Genomic DNA, 15,433 nt, shown 5'->3' with positions numbered 1-15,433 from the left:
TGTCCCTAACGGGCTTCCTGGTATTTCTGAGGTGCCACTTTATGGAGGGACGGGCTGCGGTCCGCCCTAGGGCTGGCATCCTGGACATAGGCACCCCTGAAAGGAACCTTTCAACTTGGAAGAAATCCCTCCAAATTACTTCACAGCTTTTATGAACTGAACACATGGGTCTCTTGAAATTCATAAATATTCAGCGATGCCTTTATTTAAACACGTATTTATTTAGGAAGCTGCCGTTGAGTTCAGTTGTCGCACGTATAATAATCCTGAAAATAATGCACCGTTTTGGCTACGGAGAAGGTGTTAGGGGATGTGTATACGAGAGAGGGAGGATGAACTTGGGTGGGCAGCTGAGAGCAGATGCCAGGGTTCCCCCTTGGTGCGAGCTAAGCATCCCCTCACTGAAGCTTCAGAAAGCTTACGTCAGCGTTCAACTCAGCCGGGCTCCCTTGGCCATGAGGTTGGACAGAAAGGCAAGGAGGCCTAGCCAGACCTTGAATTGTGTTGTCTTGATTCAGCCTCTGGGTCTAGTTATCAAAGCCATCTACTAAGAGACCTGTCCCGGTGAGAGGCTGAACAGTAAATTTCCTCCTTTCCGAAAAATGAGTCAGAATACTTGAGCCCCACATGGCCAGACATATGCCTCGATGTTTGGCCAGATGGAATATCCCAGAACTCCTACTACTGAGAGTTTCTATTTACTGGCCTGTGCCATGTGCTTGGGATTCTTCTGCACACATCCAGTAACTCGCCCAAACTTCATTCCATCCCTGTGAGATAGGTGTGGCTTTCTTCCCATTTTGCAGAGGGCAAAACTGAGGCTCAGAGAGATTTGCCCTGTGTTCCACAACTCAGAGTTGGCGGAGGCTAGAGGCCACCTCTCGTCTGTCGGGTCAGTGCCTGACCCAGGCACAGGGACAGCACCACCACAGCTCAGCCTGGACCAACAGGGCTTGGCCGCGTCTTAATACAATACACAAAAAAATGAATACACAAGTATTCATTTGCTAATTCTGCTCCCTCCCAGTTTCTGACAATTTCCAACTCACGATTAGGAATGGTTTTGGAGAAGAGATAAATTTTGTGAAATGCCAGAAAAATATGGGGAACATATTGGATGGAAACATCGTTCAGCTTGTTTCAAAAATTTAAGGCTACCCAGTGTTGCATCGTGGCTGCCATTTAGGATCTGGGATATGTGTGCCCCCCGCGATCTGTTCAGATTAGGTGTCCAAATACAGATATTTGAATGAGCGGATGGATGGATGGGTAGATGGATGAAAATGTAGTTGTCTGTTTCCTGGTCTCCCCTGCACCAGCCCCTTGAACACAGGGACCATATCCCATGCATCTCTGAGTCCCCAGTGCCTAATGGGGAGCAAATACACAGCAGCAATGTACTGAACCACCCTGAGAATTAGCTAACGTGGTTGGCTCTCAGTTGTCTGGAATCCAACATTTCAGGCGTTGGCTCCTCCTCCTCATCTTCCGTCACTTGGCGGACAGCAGGCAAAGGAGTGGCGCCGGGGCACTGCTCTCCAGTGTGTGCGAGCAGCTGAAGGAAAAGGTCTGCTGGAGAACCCATCACTGGGCGATGCCTCTCGGGGACTGCACACTAGCCTGGCAGCCCCAGCACTAATAAAGTTAAATGCGACACTTCTGTTTACCTGATTCTGGAGCTTCTCACAGCAGGAGCTCTCACGGTGCTTTGGGAAGCTTCTAGCAACTTAGGAGCCATGACGTCTGAGTTCCCTCATCTGTCAGAGGAAGGATGTGGGCCCCAAGGAGAGGAAGTCACCAGGCCAGAGGCGTCTGTCGTAAGTGACGTGGCGCCTTCGTGCATCAGGTATCTGGGGAATGCCTGCCGCATGCCAGGTTCTGGAGGTCAGGGGAGCTGCTGTGCCCAGCGTGTCCCTGTCCTCATGGAGCCCACAGTCTCGTGAGGAATGAAGCTTTAAGCAAACAAAAAGGAAGGACTGCCATGCTGACAAGTTTTATTGAAGGAAAGGTCCCTGGTTTGTGAGACTATGGAATAGGAGAATTTGACTTGATTTCAGGGGTTGGGCGAGTTTTCTTGAGAGATAATAAATGACTTGAAATCTGAAAAGTCAAGTACGATTTGGCTGAGCCGTGAGGAGGGGACCACATTCAAGCAGAAGGTACAGGTACTCAAAGCCCCTGAGGCCAGAGGGAACTTAAGACATCGGGGACCTAAAAGGTGGCCATTGTGGCTGTGATTTGCCTGAATTCACACTCTATAGACATGCAGGGGTGAAAAGCCAGAGTGCTACGTGGACTCACCTATAATCCAAATTTCTCTTGATATTCTTCTCATATCTATCCTCACCCATAAAGAAGACTCTGCATGGTTCTGTGTGTAGGATCCTGTAGAGAAAGGTTGAGACGCTCTGAGATGCTCCAGGAAGGAGTGAAAGGAAAGTCATGTTGGAGAGAGCTGGGTGTTCAGACCTTCCTACCCCCCGTGGTAAATGGAGGACGGATGATGGAAAATTCTAGAGCATCCACATGCGCATTACTTTATTCTGTTTTATTAGTAAGTGTTTGTAACCCTAATACTTATGGTATTAGTCAACGAGGGCTGCCAGAACAGAACAGAGTGAGTGCTTAAACAACATAGATTTCCTCACCGTTCCAGAGGCTGGAAGGTCAAGATCCAGGTGCCAGCAGGGTTTGGTGGCTGGTGAGGCCTCTCTCCTCGGCTTGCAGATGGCCACCTTGTTTCTGTGTGCTCTCCTGGTCTTTCCTCTGCACATGCTCACTCCTGGTCTGTCCTTATAGGGACACTAGGGCCCCACCCCTAGGACCTCATTGAACCATAATCACCTCCTTGAAGGTCCATCTCCTGGTACAGTCATACCGGGGATTGGGCTTCTGCAGATGAATGGTGGGGGAGGGGACATAATTCAACCTATGGCACTAACAGAGCTGTCTCTTGTTGTCAGGATTAAATTAAATAATACGAGTGAAATTCCCTAAATGCATTGGGGAGGGGGACGGCACGCATTAGTATCAGCAATGCTCAGCTGCCCACTCTGCAATGAGTCCTTTCTCTATGGAGAAGACCTTGGTCGACTGCTTCCTGCCTTTCCAAGTTGACTTTTCAGTTGAGGCCCCACTTGTACAAGCTCAAGCCTTTAGGTGTTAATTGCATCTCAGAGGGGTGGGGGTCGGGGTGGGAGCTGAGCCCTTACTGTGCTGGACACTTTGCATGTGTTGACAACGCTCTGAAGTCAGCATTTTTTTTTTATTTTTAAATTTTATGGTGGAGGAGAATGAGACACAGAAAGGTAACTCATCCAAGATCATTGAGCTGGAAAGTGGGGGAGCTGGCATTCAGACCCAAATCCAAGTGCGTAAACACGAGGCTGTGCCTTATGAATTTAAAATACAACTCTGTTTGCTCAAATACTTTGGACTCCTCTGGATAATATCCTCAGTTGGAAAAAGGGCAGAAAGAACCAGTGACCCCTCTGATTCCTCCATCCAGCCTCCTTGCAAGCAGCCTGGGGGAGATGTACCTGGCTTTTAAATCTCAGCAATTCCCCCAAGCCGAGAGGCTCCCCAAACTGCTGCAGGAAAAAGAGCGCTGGCCAGATGTGTCTTGGCCAGATGTGCCTGAGTTGACCGAGGCCTGGCATGGGAATGATTTAGGGTGGGATGGAATCTTCTCGGCCCCCCGGGGAAATTGCTTAATCACTCTCCCTGCCACCGTGTTTTCCTTTTCCCAATTCTAATTAAAATCAGACCATGCCCCCTTGCAAGAAAAGAAAGTTTGCCTCAAATATTATTAAGATAATAAATCACTATCACAGTGCTTGTTTTTCTCACGGAGTACCGTGTTACGCTCTCCTGAGTCCACAGGGCTTTGGGAAATCCCTACAGGGAAAATTAAAGAGACACAGAAACAGAAAGGTATCACATGGGAAAAGAATACTAATTTTTTCATGTTTCCCCAATGGATAAAGTAATAAAGAAGCAGATTTTGCTAAAGAATTTGATAATACTTTTTAACCTTCCGAGCTGTCCCCAAGATAGAAAGGGAGGCAGAGGGTTCCCTGTCCTGGGCAGGGTTCAGGGAGAGGCTGGACATCCGCTCAGTAGAGATGTTTGAATAGTGGCCATAAGCGAAGGGCCCAACGACCTTGCTGTTTCCTCCCATAGCCGAGATCCAGTGCTCTAGGATCAAGTAATCCATTGGGTCCCTGGTTCTCTGCAGGGGAAGTGTCCCCGACCAGGGACCAGTGGTAAGATTGCAGCTCGAAGCCCAGGAGATTCGCAAGAGGCCACATCCTCAAAGTCACTGTACTACTGGAAGATAGAAACCTAGAAGGGAGTTCCGTCACCAGTCTTGGGTAACCAGCCACGCCTCCCAAAGCACTGTGCTTTTTCCCATTTTTCATTCACTAATGAACTTTTGAGTTTACTTTTGGGGGCCAGACCCAGTGCAGGGGGATGGGGGGTGGGGCAGGGGTCTTGCAGTGAACCCTCTGGGCCCCGCCCATGTCCTCACAGATTGGACAGTTAGCCAGGCAGTGTGAAGACAGTGTGACTCGGTTGTACTGGGATGCCCAGATGCGGGAGCATCTCACAAGGAGACCGGAGGGCACCAGGGAGCAAGGCTTTCCAGGAAAGCAGCCTGTGGCTGGCCAAGGCTGCCCATAGGGAAGGCGCTGGGGCCACTGCTCTGTCCCTCCCGGGGACCATGCCTTCTGTTTCCAGCGGCTTCCCAGCCTCTCTCTGAGAGCCCCACTGGCTCTCACAATCCTGCCCGCGGCTACGCACCCTGGGAAAGGTCAAGGAGAGCTGAAGTCCAGCGGCTCCCAGGGTGCTTCCGAGGGCCCAGAGCCGACCAAGGACATCCGGGGTCTCTGCAAAAGCAGCTCTGTCTCCTTTTCTCCAGGTCACCCTCTTGCCCTTGCAGTCTGTTTTGGGGAGGTTTTAAGGATTTTGTTCAGTAGTTTTTTCTTCCTTAATACGTCTGGTTGGAGGATTGTGTGTGTCCGTGTCCAGAGGACCCGACACAGGGAACCCGAACCCATTGCCAGATGAAGAAGCACCATTATGCTGAGGTGTATCTAAAAATGTGAGACTTTTGGCCTTTGGAGAGACGTGGTTCCGTTCCATTTTTGAGGAAAGAAAATAGGTCTACTCACACGCACGTGCACACACGTGCACACACACACACCAGTGAGTGAGCTCACGGACCCCTAAAGCCTCTATTTTACACACGTGGCCTTCTTCAAGGAAAAGCTGAAGCGGTATTTTGGGAGCACCTGCTTGCTTGGCCGGCCTCACCTATAACCCCCGCGGCGGCCCGCAGGTGTGAAGTTGGAAGCGAGTCTCCGGGAGGTTAAGCGGCAGACACGGGCACACAGCTAGGAAGGGGCACGGGGACACACCTGGGATCCCCACTACTCCGCTCTTCCTGCTGGGACCCACCGCAGCCGGTACCCACGGTCGGCCCGGCTGGGAGAGGGAAGAGCAGTAGCTGTCTCCCCGCCTTGGGCCTCCTTCCCGGAGTCTTGAGCCCTGCTCGGGTGGACCTCCACCCAGAGGAGCCCCCTTTGCAAGGCTTCTGAGAGACCCTGGTTGCCGGGGAAAACCCAGTTCCTTGGGGAGCACAGCAGGAGGCCAGCTACGGTCCGTGTGCCCACCCAGGGGTGCCTGTGGCTCTCCGTGGGATCAGCAATAGGCACACGGTCATCTCTGGGCGACCGGAACCGCCAGCCCCTGCCTTTGAAGCAGACATGCTCACCCCTGTCCGCAGGCAGCTCCATGCAGGGGGTGACACGCACGTAGGACACGGAGTGTGGACGCGGGTCCGGTGTGGAAAGAGCAGTTCCCGTTGGACTGGCCTTGGAGGAGCTCAGGCTGCACCACTAACTACTTTCCTGACATCATTTAATCGCCCCGAGCCCCCGTTTCCACCCAGCATGGTGTGCGCCACAGTCACCTCCCTCCCAGCCTTCTGGAAGGAGCGGACGAGGGGCGTTCGCATCAGCACCTAGCATCTGGCCTGGCCCGGAGCATGCATGAGAGAAATCCCAGTTACTGTCCGTGCTGTCACAAGCAGGGTCATTCCTGGTTTTGACAGCGCTGCTGAGAAATCACGTTGACTTGGGGAGCTCACCCTTCCTCCCGAAGCTTCCCTCTTCTGGTGAACGGAGCGATGTTGGCCGCACCCGGTGTCAGGAGCCCTGGGGCTCTTGTGCCGGACCAGTCTCGGGCAGTACCAGATCCCAAGGACACCCCCGGACTCCGGTTTCACCCACAGACCTTTTCCTTCACAAGTTGGCTTCTTAATGCCAGCATTCGTTGTCCTCGTCATGAGTTCCTGGGAAATGTGGGTACGTTTGACCTCCAGACGTTGGGAACGAATGACAAGATAGATGACCTGCTGAGGCCTCTGGCTGAGAAGTGCAGGCCGCGTGCCCCCGGGCCCCTGTGCCGGAGCCTTCCTTGGGGCCCTCCCTACCCCTTTCTCAGCCAGAGGAGAGGCCTGACGAGGAGCAAGGCAGAGAACAAGCCAGTGGCTTCAGAACCTGCAGATTCAATAAGCTTCCGGCCTGTCACAGGATAGTAGCTGTCCCTGGGACAGCCCTGCGCCCTCCCCTGGGGTTCCTCCCCGCAGGAGCCCACAGGGTAGTAATGGTGGTCTGTCTTCACGTCCTAGGGCCGCCTTCCAGGGGGTGGCTTACACAACAGAGATGTGTTCTCCCTCAGTTCTGGAGGCTGGAAGTCTGGTGTTGGCGGTGTTGGTTTCTTTCTGGGGGCTGTGAGGGGAGAGTCTGTGGCACGCCTCTCTCCTAGCGTCTGGTGAGGAGCTGGCCCTCCGTGGCACCCATGGGCTTGTGGCTGCGTCACCGTGGTCTCTGCCTTTGTCTTCACGCGGCGCTCTCCCTGTGTGAGTCTGCGTCCAGCTTGCCTGTTGGTGGCATCACCAGTCGCACTGGAGTGATTAGGGCCCCCCCCCCCAGTGATCTCATGTTCACTTGATTACTTACCTCTGTAACGGAAGATCCACATCGGGTGACATTCTGAGATCCCGAGGATTGGGACATCCACAGAGCCTGTTGGGGAGACACCGTTCAGCTCATCAGACGGTCCTTGCGCTGTTCTCCTCACTTCAAAAAATATAAGAATTAAGCGTTTCTGCATATGGACTCTTATTAGATACTGTTTGTTATGAGCATAGACTCTGGAGATGGCCTGGGTTGGAATCCTGACCGGTCCACGTCCTCGCTGTCTCATCGTGGGCAAAGCGTTTAGCCTCCCCGTGCTCAGCCATAAAGTGGGACTCATGGTCACACGGTTGGGTCGATATGAATGCCAAATTAATAATACACCTAAAATGTCTCACCTTGTTATGATCCTACCGTGCTTAGAAAAGGCTGCACCTAGCAACAACGACAAAGGTATATAATACAATATAGAACACTTCCGAAGTATCTTATATACTACGTAACCGCATACTGGACACTCTTCCAAATTCTGGGGCGAATGTCAGCTTCCTTAATCATCTCCGCAACCCCTATTAGTAACCGTCTTACAGAAGCAAAAACTAAGTCCTAGAGAGGTTAGGTCACACGTGTATGGCCCCACCGTCAATAAACAGAATAGTTAGCACCCGAATCCAGTTTGCCGGACCCCGGGACCTCTTAGGAACCACTGTGCCTGGCCGCCTCTCCAGGAATAAGGAAAGGGCCTTGAAATGAAGTAAACAGTTGCACCACCTCCACTTGCCCAGAAAACCCTCCTGTTTTCAAAGGCCTGATTCTGGAGGCACTTCCTGTGATGTCAGACTGGGCTCAGAAACACACATTCCTTTTTAACAACTAGCCCCCAGGGCGCCTGGGTGGCTCAGTGGGTTAAGCCTCTGCCTTCCGCTCAGGTCATGATCTCAGGGTCCTGGGATGGAGCCCCGCACTGGGCTCCCTGCTCAGCATGGAGCCTGCTTCCCCCTCTCTCTCTGCCCCTCCTCCCTGCCCATGCTCTCTCTCTCCAATAAATAAATAAAATCTTTTAAAAAGTAAAAAATAAAAAACCTGGCCCCAAACCTGGGCATTTATCTCTCCTCCAAGCCCCAGCATGGCTTCGGAAGGGGCCTTCCCCAGGAAGAGTGACCCCTGCCTCCACTCCCCCAACCCCCCCCACACCCCACAAGGGAATAAGCATCTCCTGACATCTTGTTTCTGGTTTTGTGTCATCTTCCTAGGGACGTCTGTTGGAACTGCATTGCTGATAAAGGGGGCGTTCTGTCTTTGACGAAAGAAGAGAACCTCCCTCCCCGGCCATGGGCCACCCTGGCCAGAGACTCCAAGTGGAACCACTTAGCGGGCACGTGGCTGCAGGGAACAGGAACCCCAGCCCTCACTCACGCCGCCCGGAGGACCGGTGGGAATTGTTCATAGTGCCAAAGTCCTACTACTGCGTTTTCAATGGGTCCCTGTAAATAGTTTGCTCCTCTGCCCTGGCCCCCACCTCTTGCTATACTGGAACCAATTTGTACAATGTGGGAATTTTGTTACCTTTTTAATCAAGGGCAGCATCCTTTTCCAGCACTACCATTGTAAGGTTTTGTTTTTTTTTTTTCCCAGGCGGGAGGGCTGATCACACGTGCTTTTCTCTTTTTTCCTTTTCTTTTTTTTTTTTTTTAATCTTTATTTTATTAATTTTGGGCAGTGGGGGGATGTTAGCATTAGTGCCGTTATATCTACTGGACTTTAGGTAGGGAGAGTTCATTTTTTTTTTTTTTTTTTTTTTACGTAGTTTGAAATTTGCGCGATTTCTCTGTGGGAAGGGCTTGGATTGGGGCATCTGTCTCCACGTTGAGAGGGTTTACAGATGATGGAGCTTCCGGATCAGATCCATTTCCAGTTCTCCCCCTAGCCCCTCCCCCCACCGGGGTCCCTGTTTAGCCACGCACAAGGCTTTCCGAACTGCCAGCAGGTAGATCTGGTTTCTCCACCGCCTGGCCTCTTCGGCTGACCGTGGGCCGAGCCAGCACCAGAGACCCCAGGGGCAGGTGGCCTCTTTTCAGATACCAGCAGAAAGGGCTCCCCCATTTTTAGCATTATCATTACTTCTATGAAATTAAAACAACAAGAGGTCTTCCTATCTAGATGGTACAAAGATGAACCGCTTCAGTTTTTGGTTTCTGTTCCTGACTGGCTTTTCTCCGTGTGGTTTTTGACAAGATTTCAGCTTGAAGCCTCACCATGAACTGGTTTTTGTTTGTTTATTTGTGTGTTTGTGTTTGGGCCAATTTTAGATTCTGGAGTGCACTTTTTTTTTTTTCTTTCCAGTTAGTCCTAACTTCTAAAGAGGAAAAACCAAGAGACATATCTGGTGTAAATGTCGCAATATGAGTTGTGTTTGCAACCCACGCCTCCCCCTAGCCCCTCATTTGGGTACCCTGCACAAATAAAATGCTAGGGAGTTTGAAAAAAAAAAAAAACCATTTTTTCTAACTTGTTGCTCATTTGTTGTAACTCAATAAAGCAAAGACTAAACATTTTTATAACCTTTTCCTCTGCTTCTCGTTCTTCATTGCCGTCTGGCTCCCAGGGTAGGGCACAAGGGCTCCAACTCCGCGCCCCCCCCCCCCCCGCCGCCAATCTCAGAGCTCTTATGACAGATTCCTTTGACATTTCTCATTTTCTGTCTTGGGGACGTCCGACAGCACTAATGGGACTTTCAACACAGGGCGTAAATGTTGATGTGGAAGTCTGTCCTAGCTCTTCGACACAGAGAAGGAAGGAGGCTCTCCCTCCTCCTTCACAAATAGATTCATAAACTATGGCAGAGTGGGAGTGAGACCCGCAGGCCACGTGCCGCACCCCTGCGCACACTCAGGTGACCCAAGGTAAGTCACTACCCTCCCCGGACTGCCGAGAACTGGTGACGAGGACACTGCCATTTCTCAGAGAAGGCTGGCTTTTGTGTCTCTGCCCAGGTAAGGTTTAAAGAGTCCCTCACTATGTGGGGAAAGGGGAACCCTCTTACCCTGTTGGTGGGAATGCAAGCTGGTGCGGCCACTCTGGAAGACAGTATGGAGGTTCTTTAAGAAGCTAAAAATAGAGCTATCCTATGACCCAGCAATTGCACTACTGGGCATTTACCCTAAAGATACAAATGTAGTGATCCAGAGAGGCACGTGCACCTGAATGTTTACAGCAGCAACGTCCACAATAGCCAAACTATGGAAAGAGCCCACATGTCCATCAACAGATGAATGGATAAAGAAGATGTGGTTTATATATACAATGGAATATTACTCAGCCATCAAAAAAATATGAAATCTTGCCATTTGCAACAATATGGATGGAACTACAGGGTACCATGTTAAGCGAAATAAGTCAATCAGAGAAAGACAATTATCATATGATCTTACTAATAATGTGGAATTTAAGAAACAAAACAGAGGCTCATAGGGGAAGGGAGGGAAAAATAAAACAAGATGGAGTCAGAGAGAGAAGCCATAAGAGACTCTTAAGTATAGAAAACAAACTAAGGGTTGCTGGAGGGGAGAGGGGTGGGGGATGGGGTCACTGGGGGATGAGCATTAAGGAAGGCACGTGATGTAATGAGCACTGGGTGTTAGAGAAGACTGTTGCATCTCTGACCTCTACCTCTGAAACTATTAATACACTACATGTTAATTAATTGAATTTAAATTAAAAAAAAACCTTAGACTAAAAAAAACCCTAAAAATAAAGAGTCCATCACTGTTCAGCATGACACCCATCTACCCAGTGGTTTTCAAACGTGGGCAGGCCCCAGAATCACCTGGAAGGGCTCCTTAAAATTTATGAATCAGTAGGTCTGGAGCAAGAGCCCAGAGTCTGCATTGCTAACAAGTGTCCAGGAAAAGCTGACACTGTTGGCCCAGGGAGCCCACTTTGGGAATCTCTGGTCTCGAAGTTTAATGTCGCAGGGACTAATGGACTTTTGGCCAGCTTATCTAAACTAAGCATGTGTATGAAGCATGCATAAGCATATTCTTCAGGTAGTCCCCCCACTTCCTCCCACACAGGAAACACTGAAAAATCAGGGACTCCAGATAAGTTGGCCTTTTCCAGAAGATGCGCTCAATATTGAATATTGTAGAGTTTTGATCTTTGGCTGAAAAACCACACAACCCTGCAGTGGATCTTATTTGTGGACTCCTGTTGCCTTGGAGAGACCTGCCCGCTGATGTCTTGGACCAATGTCACCTGCCCTCCAGGACTCCCCGCCTATGGGACAGGATGGGACTGGGGCGAGCAAGCCCCTATGGGTGCAAAATGTAAGGAACCAAGGCCATGCCAGCGCCGAACTTGGACGTGCAGGACCCCAAGAGAGGGCATCTCCTTAAATGTCTCATCCCAGGTGCTGTGCTTGCCTCCCCCAGCGCTGCCAATCTGCTGTGCCATCCTCCAACCCTGCTTCCTTTTCTTCCATCTTGCTTTTCACAACGTGTCATCATATGCCCGTTTACTGCCTTCTGCATCCCCCTGCATTTGCAAGCTCCACGAGGACAAGCTTTGTGTCTCTCTTGTCCCCTCTCCCCTGTCCTCCGGCCCAAGCTCAGTGCCAGACACAGAGGAGATGCTCCCTAGAGGTCTGTGGGATGGATGGATGGCGAATGGATGGACAGATGGGCGAATGGACAGACAGGTGGATGAGGAGTTCTAGCTCTGCAGTCAGACCCAAGTTCGAATCCCAGCTCTCTGGCTCACAGAGCTAGGTGGGCCTGGGGGTGGGGGGGTTACTTAGCCTTTTTCGCACCCCTGCTTCCTCACTGGAGACCTGGAGGGGCAGATCTTTACCATGGGGCCTTTGTGAGGATTAACTGAGCTCAGGTATGCAGGGAGCCCAGCACACAGGCGCTCTACAATCGTCCCCCTCTTACTGCCGTGACTGGAGAGTGACATCAGGCCAGGCCAAGTGATGGCTCTGTCTTTCCATGTCCGGATGGGATGTGTGCGTGAGAAAGGCAGACAGGAAGAAGCTGGATCCGGGTCTAGGAGAGGATATTTCAGACACCTGTGCTTCTGGCTTCGGAGACTTTGCCATGTGTAGCCAATACTCTCCTTCCTCCCCTTGATGCCCAAACTCTGCCTACACCCCCTCCAAAAAAACCCCCAAATCCAACACGCATGTTCGTAAGTCGGAAGAGCGGGACAGGACCTCTCACAGGTGGAAGAGAGCAGCGGCGGGGTCTGACCGGCTGCTGCTTCTGCCCTATCTTTGCACTACAGTCTCTCCCCAGGGGGTTCCACTCCGCTCCCCCTCCACTCATCTGATTCTGGGGCACTGCCCAGGGCCGTGACCACCTGCCCCCCATAGGACACTCCAGCCCTCTAGCCAGAGCCGGTGCGGTGTGGGAGCGCTCCGGGCTGGGGGAGAGAGTTCCCTTTTCCCATTTAGATGACAGTGTGTGATTAGCCTGTTGCCACCTGTAGCCAAAGCCCCTGCTGGAGACAGGAAGCTGGTAGGTGGAGAGGAAGAGACCAAAAAAATAAAGGAGCAGAAGAGCAATGAGAGAAAGAGGTGGCTGGTGGTGACAATGACAGAGGCAACATCATTTGGGTCTCTGGACCCCACCATTCCCCAGGCCAGCATCCTCTCTTTCCCATTTCATAAACACTAGCAGACTTCTCTTTTTTATTTAAGCCAAGAACCTGTTACTAGAAACTCGGTTCTGATGGGCTGATGAGACTGTGAGATAAAAATCGGAGGAAGGACACTCAAGGGACACAGCCGCCTGTTGGCTGGTGGCTCCTGGAATGGATGGCTCACCTCCAAGTCCTTGCTACTCAAGTGCGCTCCCTAGATCATCGGTCCCAGCCCCTGCCCCCACCCCCAGCCCCATCAGAGTGCTTGTTAGAAATGCAGATTCTCTGATTCCCTCCCAGACCTGCTGAATCAGAACCTGCAACTAATGATCAAGTGATTCACGTCTTCTTTCAAGTCTAGCAAACCCTGCTCCGAAGGCATCAAAGGGCTTGGCGGGGGTGGGGTGGGGGAGCGGTTGGGAGGGGGAGAAACCTAACCCTATAGCACACCACAGAGTCTGTTCTCTGAATGCAAATTCCAAGGCCTTGGGGAGCTGGGAGGCAGAGGTAGGAGCAAGGCAGAGGGCGCGTGGTACACCCAGTGTGGGCATCCTTGACCTTCTGAGCCGCCTGGTGAGCAGCCACTTCCAACCAACGGCTCTCAGAAATGACAGCTCTTGCTGGCCTGACACAGCACAGCCTGGAGAGAACAGCCCGTCAGCAAACTCCTACTGACTCCTGAAAGCTCCGGGCTGGTGTGCCTCACAGCTGGATGTGCTGATAAACCACAGCAGAGACACCATCGTTGTCCTTGAGGGGCTGATCAACAAGAATCAATAAAAGAAGACTTCTGTACATCCGAGAGCATGTGGCCAGTCAGGTATCCTGCGGAGTGTGGGAGGCACACTGCCCTTGACTTTGAGGAAGGGGAGGCAAAGGCGCCCATCAGTAACTCCAACACTTTCACCCAGTACAAGCCCCCAGTGCGTGACGGACTGATCCTCGCAGGATCCTCACAGGAAAGAGATGGAAACTTGAAACAGAGTGATTCAGGCAGAGCTTATTAAAAGTGTATTGTTCAGGGGCTCCTGGGTGGCTCAGTCGGTCAAGGATCTGACTCTTAATTTCAGTTCGGGTCATGATCTCAGGGTCATGGGATCCAGCCCTGCGACAGGCTCCACAGTGGGCACGGAGCCTGCTTGAGAGTCTCTCTTTCCCTCTGCCCTGTCTCTCTAAATAAATAAATAAATAAAATGACGTGTTTAGAGTTTATTGTTTACAAAGGTGTAGGCAGGGCTTGGGGAAACCAACCAGCGAAGATGTAGGGGGCTTGGCCTGAAGGGGTGAGGGATAGGGCAGCTGTTGGAATCCACGGCAGAGAGACGGACAGAGGCGGCGACCAAAGGAGATGTGGCGTTTAATAACCATGGTGACCCAGCAGGGGGGGAGTTGGGGGAATAAATATCCTGACATCATTCTCCTCCCGTCCTGTGCCCTCCTGCCACTGCCTTCCAAAGGTCAAACCCACTCAGAAGTCCGAGAGCAAGGGGATCTATGAGGCAGCCCATCAGAGTCTGGCTCCCAGCACACAGAGCAGGCGCGGTAAGGGCAGAGGGAGGAAACAGAGGGCCCCACACCCAGATCAATCTATTGGCCGGACCAAAGATGGTAAATGTACACCAAGCGTGCCATGTGCCCCACTCCACACCTATGACAGACATCAATAACCAAAGTGCCTTTGCCTGCTGGGCTCCGACAGACTTTTACAATATTGAACACAGAACTCCACCTCGAATCTGTTAACCTTGAAACATGAGATGAAATATGTAAAGGATGCATTGGTTGCCTAGCGACTATGCATCCCCTCGTTCTTCCTCACTAACAGAACCAAGATACGGCCCGGGCACCAGCACACCCCAACACTGGGGGAGAAACTCAGTTTCCCTTGCAGCTAGGAATGGCTAATGAGGCACACACAGAGGGTGACTGCATATGTTTCAGTGATCTTGAGGCTGTTTCTGATGGCTTCGTTGAGCCCCCAAACCAGTGCCACCAATGAAAGTTTCAAACTTCTCTTTTTTAATTGGGTTGTAGTTGACATACAACGGCCTATTAGTTTCAGGTGTACAAGATGAAGATTTGATATTTTTTACATTACAAAATGGTCCGCATGCCAGGTCTGGATGCCCTCCGTCCCCATACAAAGTTATTATATGTAATGTTGATTATATTCCCTATGTGTACATTACATCCTCAGGACTCATGTATTTTATAACTGTAAATTGGGTTCTTTAATCCTCTTTACCTATTCCACTTCTGTCTCCGACCCCTCCCCTCCCCTCCCCTCTGGCAATCACCAGTTCTCTGTATCAGTGAGTCTATTTCTGTTTTGCTTTGTTTGTTCATTTGTTTTGTTTTTGAGATTTCACATGTAAGTGAAATCATATGATATTTGTCTTTCTCTGTCTGACTTATTTCACTTACCAAAATACTCTCCAGCTCTATCCATGTTTTCACAAATAGCAAGATTCCATTCTTTTTTATGGCTGAGTAATATTCCATTATGTATGTCTATACCACATCTTTTTTTTTTTTTTTTACCAATTCATCTATCCATGGACAAGGGCTGCTTCCATATCTTGGCTATAGTAAATAATGCTGCAATGAACATAGGGATACGCGTATCTTTTCAAATTAGTGTTTTTATTTTCTTTGGAAAAATGCCCAAAAGTGGAATTGCAGGATCATAGAGTAATTCTATTTTTACTCCTTTTATAAACCCCATACTGTTTTCCATAGTAGCAGTGCCGATTTACATTCCCACCAACAGGTAGGACGAAGGTTCCATTTCCAAGCGACTTGATATGTGAGAA

The 15,433-nt window shown here is 50.7% G+C and overlaps 1 protein-coding gene across 2 annotated transcripts in view; it reads left to right on the top strand.

Moving 5' to 3' along the window:
- Positions 1-9,544, top strand: part of ZHX2 (zinc fingers and homeoboxes 2) — a 156,491-nt gene extending 146,947 nt beyond the window's left edge. For both annotated transcript variants that reach the window (XM_059165705.1, XM_059165706.1), the window contains exon 4: positions 8,237-9,544. The gene's annotated coding sequence lies outside the window, so the exon portion shown is untranslated. The remainder of the gene's footprint in view (positions 1-8,236) is intronic.
- Positions 9,545-15,433: the final 5,889 nt, after the last annotated feature.

This window comes from Mustela lutreola, chromosome 3, assembly GCF_030435805.1.
Source record: "Mustela lutreola isolate mMusLut2 chromosome 3, mMusLut2.pri, whole genome shotgun sequence".
Classification (NCBI taxonomy): Eukaryota; Metazoa; Chordata; class Mammalia; order Carnivora; family Mustelidae; genus Mustela; species Mustela lutreola.
Note: the sequence above shows the minus strand (reverse complement) of the source record. Positions and strands in the feature narration are given on the sequence as shown.